Here is a 20710-nt window from a genome sequence, read left to right as displayed (position 1 = left end):
CTCTACTTTCTGAAGATAGCCAGTCCACTTTTGCACAGCTATAATTCTGAATCATGCCGTTTCTTTTATCATTATTCTAGTACTTGTAAATAATCCTTATATATTAATTTGAACTTCATGGATAGTATCAACAGCAGAAATCTGAAAAAAATAGTTCAAAATGCTGATATAAGCACAACTCAACATTAGATGCATAGAACCTAAGAATTCTTGTGGCAAATTGTTAGCAGCTTTGTGCCATTTCCCCCACCACCCCCCACCACCACCAGGTTAAGCAATTTAGTATTTGGTTCTTTAGAAAGAAGATTCTGTTTTTTACCTATCAAATTAAAAAGTCTTTGTTTTATATCTTGAATTATATCTTTCTTATACTCTTCTGCAGATAGCTTCTCTATTTCCTGTTGATTTAGTTGCCTAGAATATAAACTTCTCTTGCCAAGAACCTTTGGCTCAATATTTCCTCTTTTCCAATCCAAAGCCAATAAAATACTTTTACGTTTTCATAGAGAAGACATTTTGTATGTTCTATTAAGAATCATTTTATAGTATGTGGTATTTCAGCCTTAACAGTCAATGTGGAGCTGGCACCAAGAGGGCTGTATAATTTAAAGATGGAAGGAAAGAAAAGAAGACTAATCAGAGCTTTTCTTTGCTGCTTCTTTCTGTATTTTTCTGATGTTCAAAGGCAAACTGAATTTGCTATGAGTCTTACAGCAGCTTTGTAAACATGCTGTTTTCTCTTTGACAGACCCAAAAGCTCCCTCGGGCCCTCTGAATTTTGTCTTCTTGCTATCACCAAGCTTTTGCTGCCCCTTAAATCTGGTGGTGGGCAATGTAAAGCTCATTACAAAGCTCAGAATTGTTTAGCAAGGGATTGTTTTCCCTAAAGGGTGGAGGACATTTTTTTTTGATAAAAGAAACTAATATTACAAACCTAAATCTTCTATTAATCAGAAATAGAAAACACAGACAAAATGTAGACAGTGTTAAAGCAAGCTTTGTTGTGATATCAACTCATGGATTCTGACCTTGTCAATGGATAGGACCAAGGAGTGTGAGAGTTTTCCAAAATATTAAATTAGATGCACATTCTTTTTCTCACTCTGAACTATTTTCTCCATTGACCAAATTTTTAAAAAAAAAGTTTTTAGGAGAAACCCAAAAAAAAGTTTTTGAAAGAGATTGAGAAAGAGAACAAGAACAATTATTTTACATAACTTTGGTATCTCAGATTCCTTTCTATTCTTTATATGTTCTTTCCCTCCTCAATTAAGTAGATTTCAAATATTCTGACCCAGATATCATCTACATAGAAAGTCAGAGACTTGCCCATAATCCGGTTGCCAGTGAAGGTGAACCTTTTTTTCTTGTGTCACCATCCAAATGAAAATATCTCAACACAAGCATCAATTATATGAATACATGTTTTTAAGTGTGTTTCTTAACTAAGAACTGCTCTTGGACGACCATTTAACTTTCTTTTTAAGTTATTCATCAACTATTGAATTGTGCCAATTTTCAGTTATTCAATTGACCTGAATATAAAATTGTTCCATTTTCCCATGATCAGTTCTTACATTTTCCAATATTTCCATGTCTCTTTAGCTAAAAATGTCCTGTCACCAAAATATGGAAACTAGAAACAATATAAAGTCATATCCCTTGCCCACTTGGGACCTATAACTGTGAGAACACAGTACCCTGTTCCATATGTAGACTAGAGATTCCACAAGTTATTTTAATTAGAATTAATTTAATTCATATTTAATTATGAAAAATAATTAACAGGTACTTTAAAAAGCATGGGAAACATAATGGTTGTTGTAACCTATTACAAAGTTCAGGTTATACGTCTGGCACATTAAGAAAAAGAAAAACAACAACCCTTAAAATCATTTTAATATTTTGGGAATAAAAGTAACAGTTTGGTTTTTCCCTTTGGATATCTCCTTTTTCTTTATTTCCTTCAGCTTCATATGCCTATACAGTTTCTTCGGTAGGATTCAAAGACTACAGAGATTCTACAATTCACAGATGATAATCATCTACATATCTTTAGTTCTGTCTATTATTGAAGGCCGTAGGAAACTTATAAAAATTCCTCTGCCAGACATGGATAAAACTGATTCCTGCTACTGCATAAGATGAGAAACCCATTTGTACACTCATTCATCTCTTACAATCCCTTGTAAAGGATTTCATAAACATGAATGAATTCAGTTGTACTAAAAGGTTCAGACAGGGAAAAGCATTTCCTCTAGTAGGGAAGCTATTGCCTAGAATGCATCTCTGCCAGATTGCAGCTGTATAGATGAAGAAAATGCATCTGCCCATGGGTCTGAGGCAGCAGTGGATAGAGAGAAAAGAACTAATTCAAGAACTGTTTCCAATACATAATTATTTTGTGACTCTGCACAAGTCCCTTAACTTCAAAAATGCTCCAGGAATTCTCTAAGATCTAAAGTTCAAAACAGGTGCCAATCCGTAAAGGGTGAGAGATTTTCCTCCTGGGGAATGAAATCACTATTCTGATCCCTGTTCTCCTCTCCCTTCCCCCCCAAAAAAGGTTCATTGTTCTTTCTCTTAAAGGTCTATATACACATCATGACATCTCTCCAAGGTCAACCTTAGATGATGTAACATCTTTGCAAAACTGATACCATTATTATTTTTTACCAACCTAAGTATAAACTCCAGGTTTTCCTGTCAAATTAATCATGGTACAGCTATCATCCCAAGTCTAGTCTACCCACATTCATCAGGTTGACCACTAGCTGATGAATTATCAGACAGTAATTCTCTAATTCTGTTAGTTCTAGAAAAACTTAAAAAATAAAAACCTAAATATACTTTGGAAACATTTTCTTAAAAGAGCAATAACAAAAATCATTGCAAAAACCTCTTCTTAAAGACCTCCTTTGTTCAGAGTTTCACATCATATGATCACAGTTTTAAGGGAAAGAAGAAACCTTAGAAAGTAGAACTGGATTCATGAGGGAAGGAAGGAACTGATGATCACATCATGATCAAAACCTTGGTGCAAGGTGCCCTCAAGAGAAATAGGAAAGCTTAGAAGAAAGACAGACACTAATGGCAGGAATAATGAATTTTACTTAGGGCATATTGAGTTTGAAATGCTCATAGGATATCCAGTTCCAAACATCCATTAGATAGTTGGTAATGAGGATCTACTGTTAAGTGAAAGTCAAGGACTGGGTATGTAGATTTGACAATCATTCCAGAGAATATTATCAAATCCATGGGAGCTGACAGGATCTCCATGCGAGCAAGTATAAAGAAAGCAGAGAATAGAGCCAGGGAGAGAGTCCTGGGAAGCCTTTTAGTTGCAAGTGTAAGGGGGAAACATTCATGGATGATAAACCAGAAGCTGAGATAAAGAAGGGGGAGAACCAAGAAAAAGCTCTATCACAAAATCTTAGAAATCCAAAATCCAAGAAATTGTCCAGAAGGAAAATGATTAAATATCAAATATATGTGTGCATATTCTTGTGCATGTGTACATGTATCCAATGTAATCTTAGTGATAATTTTCTTTTGTCTTCTGCTTTTATTTAGCAATCTAAATAAATGACAAGAATTAACAGTACTTGGTTCCTCTAGTACTATGTACACTTCTAAGTCACTGGACAAAGTCTTCCCTTTTCAAATCCAGCAGCAAAGTTAATATTTACAAAACAAATGAAAAATTCATGATAGCTAAGAAAACAGGATATGTGACAGGCAGGCTCTATAGTCCATTTGTAATGAGAATTAGAGAATAATCCAGTACCATTGGGAGAACTTCAGTGTAGTATTGGAGGATGAAATGGACAAATGTGAGGGACAGCATGGGCAGACAGGCAAGAGTTGTTATATGTGCTGTTAGAAAGATAAATTAATGAGATTATAGATCCAAGAAGGAAGTATACAGAGCACTATATACTAGGCACTGTAGGAGGAAAAAAATTTATGTAAGGAATTGCCTCTTTTATAGTACTTGAAACTAGAATTAAAAGTTTCATCCAAATTATTACCTCTTATCAGTTGTAGACACAAATACTGCTTAAACTAGTTGAGTTTTCTTTAAACTCAACATTAAACATTTGGGATTTTACTTGTTTTATTAGCACAAGTGTTAGATTGTAATTATCCTTCCCAAATTTAAGTGTGTTGCTTCCTGCCCATAACTCACAAAGTTTTTGACCTCAGGTCTTCCTACATTATTTCTCAGTTCTCTCTGGTATATGCAATACCAACCCAGGAGCATCTGTGGATTTAATTAACTTGTTGAATTCCTTTTCTTCCAGATCATTAATGAAATTGTTAAATAAGTCCCAGCCCAGGGCTCATCTCCATGGTATCCCAATGGCTTTTCAACTCCAATTATATGTTATATTTCCCTTTACCATTAACCTTTATTTACATTGCTTTCCCCCTGACCCATCACGTTCCAATGTGGCAAATTCTTCCTTACAAGCTCGTCATTGTTCCAATAAATTTTTATGTGAAATTTCTATTTAATGTCAAACCTAACTTAAATAGTTTCATAGATGTACTGTTTTTCTATCTTGCCTTCCCAAACCATCCTGGAGTTAATGTTGTAAATGGTTCTCTCTCTCTCTCTCTCTCTCTCTCTCTCTCTCTCTCTCTCTCTCTCTTTCTCTCTTTACATATATATATATATATATATATATATATATATATATATATATATATATATATATATATATATATATATATATAATTACTTAGAGGCATAAAGGAGAACCAAAATAAAGTTTGGCTCAAAGACAAATTTTCTATAGATGTGAATATCATTTTACCAATTACATTAAGATTCAAAATAATGCAGTTTTTTTAATGAAATCAGTAATAACAAAAGAATTTAATTGAACTATCCACATAGGAAATATGAAATATATGAAGTACACCTGTGGTTCATACTCTGATATGCAGTTGGATATAAACTTATAGAGCTTGAACATCAATGCATAAAACCAGGGTAGACACTGTGAATGGCAAGCAAATTGGTCAGCAGAACTGTAATAGTGGAGGATCACACCCCCCCCCCCTCAGAACTAGATAAATCTAATCACAAAATAAGTAAGAATGAAATTTAGGGGGCAAACAGAATTTTAGAAAAGTTAAATATGGTAGATTTCTGAAGAAAGTAAATCAGTCTCAGACTTGAAGAGGCTGAATTAACTTTGGAAAACTATTCAATGCTTTTAATAACCCCAGAATAATCCTGAAAATACCTGGTCCATATTCTTATTGCAGGTATTCTAGTGACATTATAGAGCTGCTGTTGTTTTGTTGTTCAGCCCTCTCAGTTGTGCCTGACTCTTTGTGATCCCAGTTGTTGTTATTGTTGTTGTTGTTGTTTGACAAAGATACAAGAATGGCTTTCCATTTCCTTCTCCAGCTCATTTTACAGATGAGGAAATTAAGGCAAAGTGATTTTTTTAAAGTGATTTGTCCAGGGTCACACAGTAAGTATCTGAGGTTAGATTTGAACCCAGGGAGATGAATCTTTCTGATTCTAGGACCAGCACTATGTGCACTATGGCATCCCTTAGCTACCTATTATAGGACTGCAAGCCATAAAATACTATTCTCTAAAGAGATGAGAACTAAGATTACCTAAAGGGCAATGGAAATAAGTGTAATGGATATGAAAGGGATGACAGGTTACAAAAAATATTCAGAAGTTGTGTAAAGAATATCATTTTTCAAGGAGAAAAAAGAGAAGATTTTAATTTTTCGAGGATGAGATACAACCAATGAGCTATACAGATATTTCATTGGTAATCAGATGATGCAGAAATGAAATCATGAAAAGAATTAAATCACTGGGTATGCCCATTGTAGTGAATTTATCAGAGGACATGGATAAGAATTTCATGAGATGGGCAGGATTGCATAAATTTTGATAAGTATGGTTAGGAAGAACAACTGCATCAGGGAGATCACAGTTATATCTGAGAGATTGTAATTATTTAAACAGCTGAATTTTTAAATACTGCTTCATTGATCTTATAAATTAAATAAACACTTCAGTTCAGTGAGAGTTAAAATAACTATACATTTAACAATACTATTCCAATTAAATTTCAAAGCCTCCATAAGCACTTCTCTCAGTGTTCTAGTCAATTAATATGTCATTCAACATATACTTATCAAGCACCTATATGTACTGTGCCTAACATTAAACAAAGATTATTTCTTACATAAACCATTTTAATAGAAGATCTAGAAAATGTAGAGATAATACAAAATTCTTGACATCACTGAGTTTACAATCTTTGTCTAATCTTTGTTTTTTCTTTGAGTCTTTGTTCTACTCTAAGTTCTTCCAAGGCACAAAAACCCAACTGATTCTGGCATTGGTTATTAAATGTAATTATTCTGATGGGTTTCTTGCTAGACCTTTACTCTGTAATTTAATTGAATGTGAATCTGTCATTTTTAGAAATGAACCAATTCCAGGAAAATTGAAGATGATTATACAGTTTGTGGTGACATTAGGATTCATTTTGCTGATGTTTCCAGTCAATATAGAGGGGATAACATCTTCCATCCCCCATTATCCTTAGTTCTAATGAGTCCCATTTGTAAATCCCTTCAGTCATCCACCGTCTGGACACTTATTAAGTTCTGTCACCAACCAGAATTGTCCCACTTCCATAAACTTGCAGATTTTGACAACAGTCTTCTATCCTTTTACATATTCTCTCTCTCCCATAACTTTCTCATTTTCTTTATAATGATTCTAGTTACTCTGTCGTCTTCTCCTCCTTCCTAGCCTTGACTGTGGTATAGCTCCTAATATCTTGCTTTACATACAATCAAGACCCCAAATATTTAAATAAATAAAGGAACAAATTCTTTTTTGCTTTGGTGAATGAAAAATTCACCCTATTTAACTTCCAGTTTTTGTACAAAGAATGTTAAACTTGGAATACAGAGAGAACTGAATTCAAATCTTGCCTTTAACATTTACTAGTTGTGTAACTATGGTCTACACCTGTCTCTAAGACACATCTGACTCTGGATCTCAGTTTACCCCTCTGAAAAACCAGAGTACTTGATTAGAATTTATCTATGATACCTAATACTGTGAACTTTTGATATGGTTCTACTTCTTCCTTCTTTCTCACTTAATAAACATTCAGGTTTTTTCCTACACAAAAGTCTTTAAAAATTATTTCTACCTTCAACCTTAAATCCTATATCTTTCTGTCCATTACCAGAAAAATATCTAAAATAAAGTTTCTAAACCATATCAAGTGGCACAACCAAAACATCCACATAGGAAATATATGAAATACACTATGGTTCATACTCTGATAGGCAGTTAAATATAAGCCTATAGAACTTGAACATCAGTGCATAAAACTAGGGTAGACACTATGAATGGAAAATAACTTGGTCAACAGAATTAGAATAGTGGAGGATCACACCCCCTCTCTCAGAACCAAATAAATCTAAGCACAAAATAATTAAGAATGAAGTTAAAGAGGCAAGCAGAATTTTAGAAAAATTAAATATGGTAGATTTCTGAAGAAAGTAAATCAGCTTCAGATTTGAAGAGCTTTCAGTGCTTTTAATGGCTCCAAAGTAATCCTGAAAATACACAAATATATTGTGTATGTGATCTTGGCCAAATCATATGGCTTTTTATGTCTCAGTTTCCTCTTCTGAAAAAATAAGAAGTAGGACTGTATGATCTCTTCCAAATACTGTATAAAATTCTGTAATTCTTCAAATTTCCTGTAGTATTTTTCAGTGTTCATCTTGATATTCTTTACTTCTTTTTATCTTCCAATTTGACTACTCCAGCCACCTCTTTTCTGAAAATCATCCTTCATAGACTCCTTTCATAACAGACATTCTATAAGAATTTTACCCTCTTGTTTTCCTTCTTTGGAATAGTTCATCAATTCAAAAGAAATTTAGCTGAGAGTCATCTAGCTCTAAAATCTTTATTTCTAGCTGTGATGGTCTTTACTGAGCTAGTCTAAGTCCAGCATGTTCAATTGCTGGCTAGCTCTACCTGAAAACTCCATCACGCACTCAAACTCAACATATCAGAAACCATACTCTTCTTCTTCTCCCCTCAAACCCACTTCCACCACATGGCTCTCCCATATGTGTTAATGACATTAGCATTTTTCCAGTCACTGAGGTTCAAAATCTAGCATCATCTTGGTCTCCCTCTGCTTTGCCATCTGGGCACAACCAAAAAGATGCTGAATCGTGCCATTTTTATCTCCACAATGTTTTTCAATCCATAAAATTGTTTCCAATCCTGCCTTAGATGTTACAATTAGCACCTACGATTACAATTACTTGGAATCTCGATGTAGTGTGTTTTCCCCAGAGCTCTTCCCTCCTACTAACTTCCCCTGAAGGTACCCCCCAACACTTGCAGTCACCCAGACTTTCTGCGGAGGTGTCATCCCTGACTTGTCATTTTCTTTCATCCCTTTTATATTCAACTTGTTAATTGGTCCTGTTGTTTCAACCTTTACAACATCTCTCATATGTCATCCCATTCTCTCCCATGATTCTGCCAGGATCGTGGCACCAATCTTAATCACCTCACATCTGGACTACTTTTATAGCTTTCTGCTCAGCCTTACCACCTAAAATCCCTTTTTATTCGAGGCACTTCTCCCCTTAGCTATCAAAATGATTTTCCTAAACTGCAAATGGGATGTTAGCCTTCCTACTTTTCAACAAAGGACAGTGGTCCACAATTATGTCAGTGTGTATTACACACATCTATGTACCTGACATAATTATATATGTGTATATCTTTACACACACACACACACACACACACACACATATATATATATACATATATACACACACACACACTGTATTAAAACATTTCATTGTCTGGTCCCTTTTTAAGTTTCCAGTGGTCTTACACCTTATATCCTTATACATATTATATATTTTAATAATTTTTACTTTACTGTTCCTCACCCAAATCACTCCATCTCCCAGTGTCATTTTCTTTTTTTTTTTTTTAATAGCTTTTTATTTACAAGTTCTATGCATGGGTAATTTTATAGCACTGACAATTGCCAAACCTTTTGTTCCAATTTTTTCCCTTCCTTCCCCCCATTCCCTCCCCCAGATGGCAGGTTGACCAATACATCCCAGTATCATTTTCACTGACATCTCCTACTTCTTCCTCTTCGTCCACTTCTGGCTTCCTGAGAGCCCTTAAAGTCTTGACTAAAATCCTACTTTCTGTAAGAGTCATATCCTAGACTTCTATAATGTTAATTAGATTACCTCCAATTCATCCTGCAATAACTTATTTGCTCACAGTTGTTTGCATGTTGTCTCTATTGTAAGCAGTGCCTGATTTTGTTCTCTAACTGTGTATTTGTATATTTACATATATGTGCAGGTATGTGTATGTATGCAAATATATACACACACATTTTTTCTCCATCATTTAGTATAATACCTAGAGCATAGTAGGTGCTTAACAATTATTTCCTGCTTTGACTTGACCCAGAAATCTTCTCACTCTTCTGCGCCTAGCCTGGCACTTTATAGATACAAAGTTCTTAATAAATAATTGTTTTATGGAATAAAATTATCTAGGCCTTTAGCTGCTCCCTCTGACTGCTATTTCTGAGCCAATTTATTGCTCATTAACATCTCTAGGATGAAAGGGAAAGAAACTGAAACTCCCATCCTCCCAGAAGTCAGTTCTGCTACTAGTGAATAGTTCTGCCAAAGGCTATAGTTGTGGAGAGTTTGAAAATACTGATTAAAATGAATTATCTTCTTTCAGAAACATCCTCAACAGCCCCCTTTCCATCTCCCACCAGCTATTTAAACTAATGGAGCACTAAGAAGTACAAGAAAGTGTTGTCAGCTTGGCTGTTTAATATATGGGAGATAAGTTAGCTTATTGTTATCTAACAAGAAGTTCCTCTCTACCAAAACATGTGAACTTTTCTTGAGATATTAAAAAAGGATTAAATATTATATAGGGAACTGTTAGGATATGAAAAATAAAAGCCCAAATTTGACCACAGACTTGCCTCCAAAACATTTCCAATTTATTGACACAATCTTTATCTGGAAATACCTGTTCTTAGGTATTATTTCATCTTGACATTTCAAATCTAATTTCTCTGGGGATATGCTACCTACCCTTACATTTGTTTTCCCCTTAAGGCAACATGTAATCATTAATCTCCACGGAAGCAATATAACTATAGAGAAATTCATTTTCTAATTTTGTTACAGTCAAGCTGGGACAGAAGACTTTGCTCTAGAACCATAACACAAGTCCACTTTGTAAAGCCAAACAATGATTACAGCCTGAGGCTTCCAGAGGTAAGTCTCCTTGAACATAGTCAAATTCCAAATTCTATAGTAGATTGTATAGCAAGGATGATCTATGGGAGTGTAAGCCCATCTGTAAGAATCAGATGATATGAGATCTTTGAAAACATTTTTTTACTGATAAATTATCCTTAATTCCATTTCTATCAAATATTCTAGACACGTAGGTTCAAAAGCTTGCCTAAGGATTAAGAAGGAGAGAATGTTTTCCCTTTTCACAGCGTACAGAAAGTAGGCATATGACTGACTGTATCACTCCATTACACAGAAGTTTAGAAGTTCTTATTGCCTTAACGTTAAAATATGAATTCCTGAGCTTTGCATTTTATCTACAATCTGGCCGGAACCTCTTTTTCTAGACTAATTTTATATCACTTTCCTTCACATCCTCCATATTCTACATTGGACTACTGTGTCTTTCTCATCCTCAGCAAACATTTCCAATCCCACATCCCTGGGAAGAAGAATTTGATATTGGTTAGCCATTTAGTTGTGTCTACATCTGTGTGATTCTGTGGACCAGTCATCTGTGGAGTTTTTTTTGGGTAAAGATGTTGGAATGATTTAGCATTTTCTTTTCCAGTGGAATACTCTTTGTCATAACTCTCCATTAAGACCTGTCTTAGGTAATCCCACATGACATAGCATATTATATGTATATATGTATATAAACATATGTGAATGTGTGTATATATAATATATATGTGTATGTGTATATATAAATGTATATATATATATGTATGTGTGTGTGTGTGTGTGTGACATTTAACTTGAAAAGTGATTGATATTATCTTGTGGCTCAGCTCATAGTCTTTCTATTGTCATTATTCTTGAAATCATCAAATAATTATATTTGTCTTTATGCATCTATGTTTTCTTTATCTACTTTACACCTTATTCCCAAGCAGAAAGTAAACTTCCTCATGCCCTAATAGTGACATACTTAATAAAGGTATTTAATAAATGTTTGTTGTGTTGAAGTAAAATACATAATAAATGTTTTGTCATAAATAGAATATAAGAAGATAACTACATGTTTCTTGTATAATTTAAATACTCTCCATATTTTCAACTGCCTCATTATAGAAATGCAGAAACCTCAGCCCAGGAAAATTAAGTGTCTTGCCCAGGATTATAAATGTAGTAAAGAAGAGCCAGAATCATCCAATAATACTGTATTAAAACATTTCATTATCTGGTCTCTTTTCAAGTTTCCAGTGGTCTTACACCTTATATCCTTATACATATTATATCATATATATTTTAATAATTTTGACTTTACTGTTCCTCACCCAAACCACTCCATCTCCCAGTGTCATTTTCTTTTTTTTTAATAGTTTTTTATTTACAAGTTATATGCATGGGTAATTTTACAGCACTGACGATTGCCAAACCTTTTGTTGCAATTTTTCCCCTCTTTCTCCCCATTCCCTCCCCCAGATGGCAGGTTGACCAATACACCTCAGTGTCATTTTCACTGACATCTCCTATTTCTTCCTCTTCATCTACTTGTTCTTGCTCTCATGTCAAAAGATCTGGGTTCAAACACATCTCTAACACTTAATGAATAATCATGTAACTTCTTTGAATCTCTTTTTTGTTTGTTTATGCAATTTGGAAGTTACTATAAAGCAATGGTCATCAAAACCATTTGGTACTGGCTAAGAAATATAATAATTGATCAATGGAATAGGTTAGGTTCACAGTACAAAATAATCAATGACTATAGTAATCTAGTGTTCGACAAACCCAAAGACCCTAGCTTTTGGGATAAGTACTATTTGACAAAAACTGCTGGGACAATTAGAAATTAGTATGGCAGAAATTAAGCATTGACCTATACCTAACACCCTATACCAAGATAAGGTCGAAATGAGTTCATGATGAAGACATAAAGAGTGATATTATAATAATTAGAAGAGCAAAGGAGAGTTTACCTCTCAGATCTAGGGAGAAGGAAGGAATTTGTGGTCAACAAAGAACTAGAGTACATTATTGAATACAAAATGGATAATTTTGATTATATTAAGTTAAAAAGTTTTGTACAAACAAAAAATGCAGACAAGATTACAAGGGAAACAATAATCTGGGAAAAAATTACATTCAAGGGTTCTGATAAAGGCCTCATTTCTAAAATATATTGACTCAAATTTATAAGAATTCAAGCCATTGTCCAATTAATAAATGGCTAAAGGATATGAACAATTTTCAGATGAAGAAATTAAAACCATTTCTAGTCATATGAAAAGGTGCTCTAAATCACTATTGATCAGAAAAATGGAAAGGTACCATTATACACCTCTCAGACTGGCTAAGATGACAGAAAAAGATGAGGAATGTTGAGGGGATATGGGAAAACTGGGACACTAATACATTGTTGATGGAGTTATGAATGGATCCAACCATTCTGGAAAGCAATTTGGAACTATGCTCAAAGGGCTATAAAACTGTTCATACTCTTTGACCCAGCAGGGTCTCTACTGGGCCTGTCTCCCAAAGAGATCCTAAAGGAGGGAAGGGACCCACATGTGCGAAAATGTTTGTGGCAGCCCTCTTTGTAGTGGCAAGAAACTGGAAACTGAGTGGATGCCCATCAGCTGGAGAATGGCTGAATAAGTTATGGTATATGAATGCTATGGAATATTATTGTTCTGTAAGAAATGACCAGCAGGGTGATTTCAGAGAGACTTACATGAACTGATGCTAAGTGAACTGAGCAGAACCAGGAGATTATTGTATACAACAACAAGACTATACGACAATCAATTCTGATAGCCATGGTTCTCTTCAAGAATGAGATGATTCAGGCCAGTTGCAATGGTCTTGTGATGGAGAAAGCCATCTGCACCCAGAGAGAGGACTGTGAGAACTGAGTGTGGATCACATCATAGCTTTTGTTGTTATTTGCTTACATGTTGTTTTCTTTCTCATTGTTTTCTTTTTTGATCTGATTTTTCTTGTGCAGTGTGATATTTATGGAAATATGTATAGCAGAATTTCACATGTTTAATATATACTCAAACACTTGCCATCTAGAGGAGAGGGTGGGGAGAAGCGAGAGAAAAAATTTGGAACACAATGTTTTGCAAGGGTAAATGTTGAAAATTATCTATGCATACATTTTGAAAATAAAAAGTTTTAATTTAAAAAATAGGATAATCAGGTAGCCAGAAACTCTCAGGATCAAGTATCTTGTCAGACATATAATAGATCATTAATAAATGCCTACTGATTAATTATGAATTGGAGAAAAAAGAAATTTGGTTGGAATTGTTGGTGGACTTGTAAACTGATCCAAATATATGGAACTTTGCCCAAAAGGCACAAAACTGTATGTACCATTTGAGCCAGAAGTACCATTACTAGTTCTGTATCCCAAAGAGATCATAACAAAGGAAAAAGAACCCACATGTGCAAAAACATTTGTTTTAGCTCTTTTTATTGATGGCAAAGAACTGGAAAAGTGAGGGAATGCTCATCAATTGGGGAATGGCTGAATAAGTTGTGGTATATGAATGTAATAGAATACTATTTTTCTATAAGAAATGATGACAGGTGGATTTCAGTTTAACTGGAAAGATTTATATGAACTGAAGCTGAATGAAGTGAGCAGAACTAGAATATTGTCCACAATAATAGCAAGATTATGTGATGATCAACTATGACAGACTGCTCTTTTCAGCAATACAGTGATCCAATACAATTCCAATAGAGTTGTGATGGGAAATGCCATCCATACCCAGAAAAAGAAACTATGGACTCTGACTGTTTTCACTTTTGTTGTGATTGTTTTTGTTGTTATTGTTATTTTCTTTATCGTGGTTTTTCCTTTTAGTTTTGATTTTTGTTTCACAATATGATGAACATGAAAATATGGTTAAAAAAATAAAAAATATATAAAATGGGGGGCTGACTTAGATAATCTCTAAATTCCTTTCCAGTTCTAATAGTCTCTCTAATTTCTAGGATTTGATTTCCTCATTTATCCATTGAAAGAAATAAGAATAAATAGATAATCCCTGAAGTTTTTTTCTTTTTTAGATCTATAATTCTGGGATATACATTGATTCTTAAAGTTCTCTGGCTTGAAATAAAGTCCTTTGCCTCTTGTATTTCCTTATCAGGAGACATTTAAATCTTTGTCATCCAAAAATCTGCCAAAATCCTTTTGAAATCCATTAATACCTACTGCTTCTTGTGTGTAATACATTCCATAAGTTATCTTTTCTTCTATCTTATCTATATGTTTATCTAATCTCACCTCTATCAATCATGTATCTCCCTACCCACCATCTGTCACTCTCATACATTCTCATTCATTCTCTCTCTCTCTCTCTCTCTCTCTCTGTCTCTCTCTCTCTCTCTCTCACACACACACACACCTATCTACCTAATTTTTTTTATCATCCTTTTATCCATCTGTCTATCTAGTTATACCAGTCTGTACAGTCCAAATCTGGTATTCTTTCCACACACCACATGCCTTACTTATATCATTCAGGCATAGGAACTGTCCATTGTTGGCAAGAAGTCAATTCTCTGTTTTCACCTCAACTAAACTGTTTTTTGTACTAAAAAAAATTATCCAGATAAAACAACTCTTGAATGCCAGGGAATACCTGTTTTGAGTGATAAATTCTAGTTTTAAAATCATAAACATTAGATTACATAAAACCCATTTACAAAATTTTTGATTTGTTAGCTCCAGTTAGCTACATTTCCACACTTAGTTATTTTATCTTCAATGGTTCACTGATTAAAAGAGTACATTCATAAAGAACCTTAATGGGCACTATTAAACAGCTGTTTTTTTAAAGGTATAATTGAATTCTCTAGTTACAACTTTGTTTTTTTTTTCCTTTTGGAAGAGTTTGCCTTCTCATTGGTTGCTAAATACACTAGGATTAATTGGCTGCTTGTTTTAGATTACCTTATAATTGATTCTCTAAAAATCATATTAAACCATATTGTTAAAAATATCCATTAATGGAAGGGATAAAAAAGAGGTTTTGTTTTTGGATCAAAACAAAAATGATAATATAGACTTTACTATTAAAGTCATCACATTTTAGTCCTTAGCAAGCAGTTTCAACCTACCATCTTTCCTAATCAATGTGTTCATTGAGAGGAGAGTGCTACAGATAGTGAGAGCTATTCCCTACAGATAAGGTTATTTGCTTAAATTAGCACCTTTCAGTGCAGTAAAATTCTAGTATATATTTCTGGGCAAAAATATAGCTTTATGACTGGCTTCTAAATAAGGATCCCAATTCTTGCTCTCATATTGTCCATGCTTTTAGAGAAAACTGATTTCTATTTATATTTAGCTATTTTACAACATTATTTGAATTCATACCCTACTGTAGTGATCATGTTTTAGATTATGCTAGCCAAGCTTCAGCTCTATCAAGTACTATGATGGATAAAATATTAACCTGAGATTCAAAGCCTTCCTTGGACACTTATGAGCTACATGACCCTGGACAAGTCATAGATTATCTGGGCTTCGAGTTTATCATTTGTAAAATGAAGGGGTTAGATTTGATCTCCAGGTGCTTTTCAGCTCTACATGTATAACTCTGTGATCAAAAGCAGGCTTTGAAGGATGGATGGACCACTTTACCACTTTCATCTCAGAACCTGCCCAGTTAAGTTCAGAGGCTCAGAGCCAGAATACTGACCAGCTGCTAATAACTTCCCTTGAGTTTGAACTCACACACACCCTCTGATAAGACTATTTGCCAAAGCATGAGAGGTTTGGGATCTGTGTTGGTGAAAGTAACCACTTCATGAATAGATAGCTAGGGGATGCAGTATAGAGATCACTGGGCTTGGAGACAGAAAAAAGTGAGTTTGGGTTCTTCCTAAGACACTACTAGTTTTGTGATCCTTAGCAAGTCACTGAAACTCTGCCATCTTCAATTTTATCATCTGTAAAATGGACATGAGCACTAACTAAATCACAAAATAGTTGTATCATAAAATAATGTGTAAAGTACTTTGTAGACCTTACTATGTGAATTTTTTTATTGTTGTCCTAATTATTATTGAATGAAGGCATTTGTAGCCACACTGCCTCATTGCTTTTCCTTTTTTCCCTAATGACATTTAAACTATTATTTTCTAAAGAACTAGAAGAAGTGTTACAAATTCTGCAGTTTTCTCAGATATCAAGGTGGCATTAGTGAATAGAATGCCAATTCTAGGGTCAGGAAGCCTTGAGTTCAAATCTAGCCTCTGATGCATTAGCTGTGTGAGCCTGGGCAAGTCACTTAACCCTATTTGCTTCAGCTTTTTTCATCTGTGAAATGAGCTGGAAAGGGACATGGCAAGCACTTCATCCTTTTTACCAAGAAAACCCCAAATGGAATCATGAAGAGTCAGACAGGAGTAAAATATCTGAACAACAGCAGAGAGAACATGGATATCAAAGCATGCACACTTTTATTACCAATTCACCATGATCTCAATTCCAAGGAAAACTCAAAAGTCTGCTTCTATGTATTAATAACACCCACGTTTAAATATTCCAGTAGTATTTATCTTTGAATAATTGTCATTTTCTGCAGATCTCTGCCTGATAGAATCTCTTCACTAGGGAAAAATCTCAAGGCAATGGCACTTGCAAGTGACTCATTGTCCCAAGGAGGGACAAATGTACTATATACATTTTGGTCTTGATTAATTCAAATAATGAATCCCATTAAGTTGTTGGATTTTTTGAGTTCTGATTACATATTTCCATTAAGGTGGAACTAATAATTGTATTTTATGAAACTATAATTTCAAATAGTGCACACTGAAATACATAAACCACTACACAGGATTCATTTTTATTCTGTTGTGATCTAGTTGTATATCAATCAAATAGCAGGGGTTCCAATGAAAGATACGGAGAGATGCAGTGGATATTGCCTTCTGAGAAGATTTGATAAGAGATTAAAATAAAATTACTAGGACTTGGCTTGAAGAATTTGGAGGACTTGGCTTTCCCTTCAGGAAGAACTGACAAGCTGAAAAAGTCTCAAAGATGGTAACTCTGGGAGTGGAAGAACAAGAGATTTGGCCATGTTAGGAATGGTTGAAAGAACCAAGGTTGATTAACCTGGAGGTGGAAAAGAAACACTTAGGTAGGAAAGGATAGCTATCATTCAATATTTGAAGGCTATCATATGAAATAGAGATTTGGTTTATTCTGCTTGTCCCTGAAGAGCAAAATTAGGAATAGATGCAGTTTGGGAGGAGATAGAGTTTGAGTTGATAAAATAAATTGTGGCCTAATCATTCAAGCTGTATGAAAATGAACCAGGCTGCCTTAACAGACAATGAGTGTTCTGACCAGAGCAGCAATTCAAACTCAAGTAAGAAGATGTGTCACTAATCTATACATAAAGATCCAAGATAATGCCAATAGACTTTGAGTAGAAAGAGCCATTTGCATCCAGAGAAAGAATTGGAGACTGAACGTGGATTGAAGTACAGTGTTTTCAACATTTTTTTCTCATACTTTCCCCCTTTTGTTCTGATTTTTCTTTCACAATATAATTAATATGGAAATATATTTAAAATGATTGTACATGTATAATCTATATCAGATTGTTTTCTTTCTGGGGGAGGGGGAAGGTAAGGAAACAAGGGAGAAAAAATTGAAACTTAAAATCTTACAAGAATGTTGAAAAGTATCTTTACATGTCACTGGAAAAATAAATTACTATTCAGCAAAAAAAATAATAAAAAGGTTCCAAAAGGAAAAAAAAGAACAACTAAACTATACATAAAGATATCTGTAGGCTACATATTGTAATATTATATGTTTCATTGTGTTTTATTTATTTTGTTAAATATATCCCAATTTTATTTCAATTTAGTTTGTCATGTTTGGGAGGGAATGGTGTGGGCTTCATGCAGCTATGAGAACACATTTTTGAGAAGTGATCTAAGGCCTTCATCTAGAAGCTAAATAGTAACTCTCTAACCTAGTCTGTTAAGGATTACAGAACATTTCTTGCATATTGGCCCTGTGATATGTAGAGAATACATACTATCTCCATTTTGCAGTAGAAATCAAGAATCGATTTTAACTTTTTGATTTATAGTACATGCTGAATCCAGGACTAGACCAATTCTACCATGTTTTCTACGAATTTTCTTTAGGGACCACCTGGTTAGAGTCTTGTAAAGCAAATTCTTGAATCAAATGGGGTATAGCTAATTATTTTTAAGGGGCATTGCAGATCTTGGAATCTATTATTCTACAGATATGAACCTTCTAGGCTTGCACTTTTTTCAAACATTTTAGAAGCTATGAACTTTATTACAGCTTATCAAAAAGCAAAAGCATGATGGGACACTAATACATTGCTGGTGGAGTTGTGAACTGATCCAACCATTCTGGAGAGCAATTTGGAACTATGCTCAAAGAACTCTCAAACTCTGTATATACTATTATTCAGCATTGTCTTCTACTGGGCCTGTATCCCAAAGAGATCATAAAAAGGGGGAAAGAACCCACATGTGCAAAAATGTTTGTAGCAGTCCTTTTTGTAGGGCTGGATGTTCCTTCAATAAGGAGTGGATATTTATCAGTTGGAGAATGTCTGAATAAGTTATAGTATATGAATGTTATGGAATATTATTGTTCTTTAGGCAATGATCTGCAGTCTGTTTTCAGAGAACTTGCATGAACTGATGCTAAGTGAAGTGAGCAGAACCAGGAGATTGTTGTATCCAGCAACAAGATAGTGTGATTAACAACTGTAATGGATGTGGCTCTTTTCAATGAGATGATTCGATTCATTTCCAATGGATTTGTTATGGAGAGAACCATCTGCACCCAGAGAGGGGATTGTGGGGATTAAATGTGGATCACAACATAGATTTTCACCTTTTTTGTTGTTTGCTTGTTTTTTGTTTTTTTTTTTTCCCCTTATTTTTAGATTGATTTTTTTTTTTATGCAGCATGATAAATGTGTGGAAGAATTGCACATGTTTAACATATAGGATTACTTGCTGTCTAGAAAAAGGGGGTGAGGGAAAAGAGGGAGAAAAAATTTGAGACTCAAGGTTTTGCAAAGATGAATGATGAAAACTATCTTTGCATGCATTTTGAAAGTAAAAAGCTGTTATTAAAAAAAAAAATCAGAAGCATCCTGGTATGACAGTATCACAGATTTGGAACTAGAAGAAAATTAAAGAGCATTAGATCCAAACTCCTCATTTATGGAAAGAGAAGCCTAGAAACATTGAATTTGCCCTCCAGTCCCAAAAGTAGTACATTAAAGCACAAGGATTCAAACCCAGCTCCTCAAAACTTTTCTTTCTTTCTTTTTTTTTTTTAACCTAATCTTTTCAGGGAGAATTGACCAACTATGTATAGTGCCATGATATGGACTTTCCTAGTTGATAGAAAGAGCTATTTGTCACTAAGACATAAAACATTAAAGAATACATTTCCATATGACTAGTTATAGCAGGTATCTCCTAAAGCCTCATTAGTTTAATGCATGGTGCCATATTCTTTAGAAGATTTATTCTCCCCCACAATGAAACGGATATCACTTTATCTGTGTATGAGAACATGGTTACAAAGCTGGTGAAGGCATAGATATATTTACCTAATGCTTCAATTTATATCAGATTTACCGCCTTTTCCCACTCAAAAAATACACTATATATAATTTAAATTTGGGATCCTCACAAATAAAAGGAGAATTTAATATTTCTGAAATAAAAAGTCACTTCATTCCATAGCAAATTCAAATTAAAAAATTAAATGTTTAGTTGACTACCCAATTCACAAAATCAAGAGGGTAGAAGGGCTTCCAAGTAGGACTATATTAAGAAGGTAATGTTTTATGACTTAGTGGAAATAACCTTCTATTTGGAATCAAGAAACTTAGTTTTGCATCTTGTCTTCTCTAATTATTATCTGCGCCACCTGCCAGTCATTTAATGTCCCTAGTCTTCAATTTCCTCCACAATAAGATGAGATAGACCAGTCAATGTATAAAACATCTCTTTCACTCGAAATCTATAATTCTTTGATTAAAAAACCCCTGATATTTCTGTAACATTTCAAGATTAATAAAATGTTTTTCTTACAATAAAACTATAAGGAATTTTTTGTTGCCGTTTTGTCATTTTAGTCATGTCTAACTCTTTGTAACCCTGTTTAGGGTTTTCCTATCAAAGATCCTGGAGTAGTTTGCCATTTCCTTCTCCAGCTCATTTTACAGATGAGGAAACTGAGGCAAATAGTATTAAGTAACTTGCCCAGGGTCACACAGCTAGTCAGTGTCTGAGGCTGGATTTGAATTCCGATCTTCCT

General features: G+C 34.2%; 1 protein-coding gene and 1 long non-coding RNA gene across 5 annotated transcripts in view; one reads left to right on the top strand and one right to left on the bottom strand.

The window, feature by feature from the left end:
* The window catches only part of NELL1 (neural EGFL like 1), an 842535-nt gene that overhangs the window by 153737 nt on the left and 668088 nt on the right, over positions 1 to 20710 (bottom strand). The gene's annotated exons all lie outside the window — the stretch shown is intronic.
* The window catches only part of LOC116419810, a 197116-nt gene that overhangs the window by 171274 nt on the left and 5132 nt on the right, over positions 1 to 20710 (top strand). For all 3 annotated transcript variants that reach the window (XR_004230113.1, XR_004230112.1, XR_004230114.1), the window contains one exon: positions 10285 to 10374. This is a non-coding gene — a long non-coding RNA (uncharacterized LOC116419810). The remainder of the gene's footprint in view (positions 1 to 10284; positions 10375 to 20710) is intronic.

Source organism: Sarcophilus harrisii, chromosome 6 (assembly GCF_902635505.1).
Source record: "Sarcophilus harrisii chromosome 6, mSarHar1.11, whole genome shotgun sequence".
In the NCBI taxonomy this organism is placed as follows: domain Eukaryota; kingdom Metazoa; phylum Chordata; class Mammalia; order Dasyuromorphia; family Dasyuridae; genus Sarcophilus; species Sarcophilus harrisii.
This window is presented reverse-complemented; position numbering and strand designations above follow the sequence as displayed.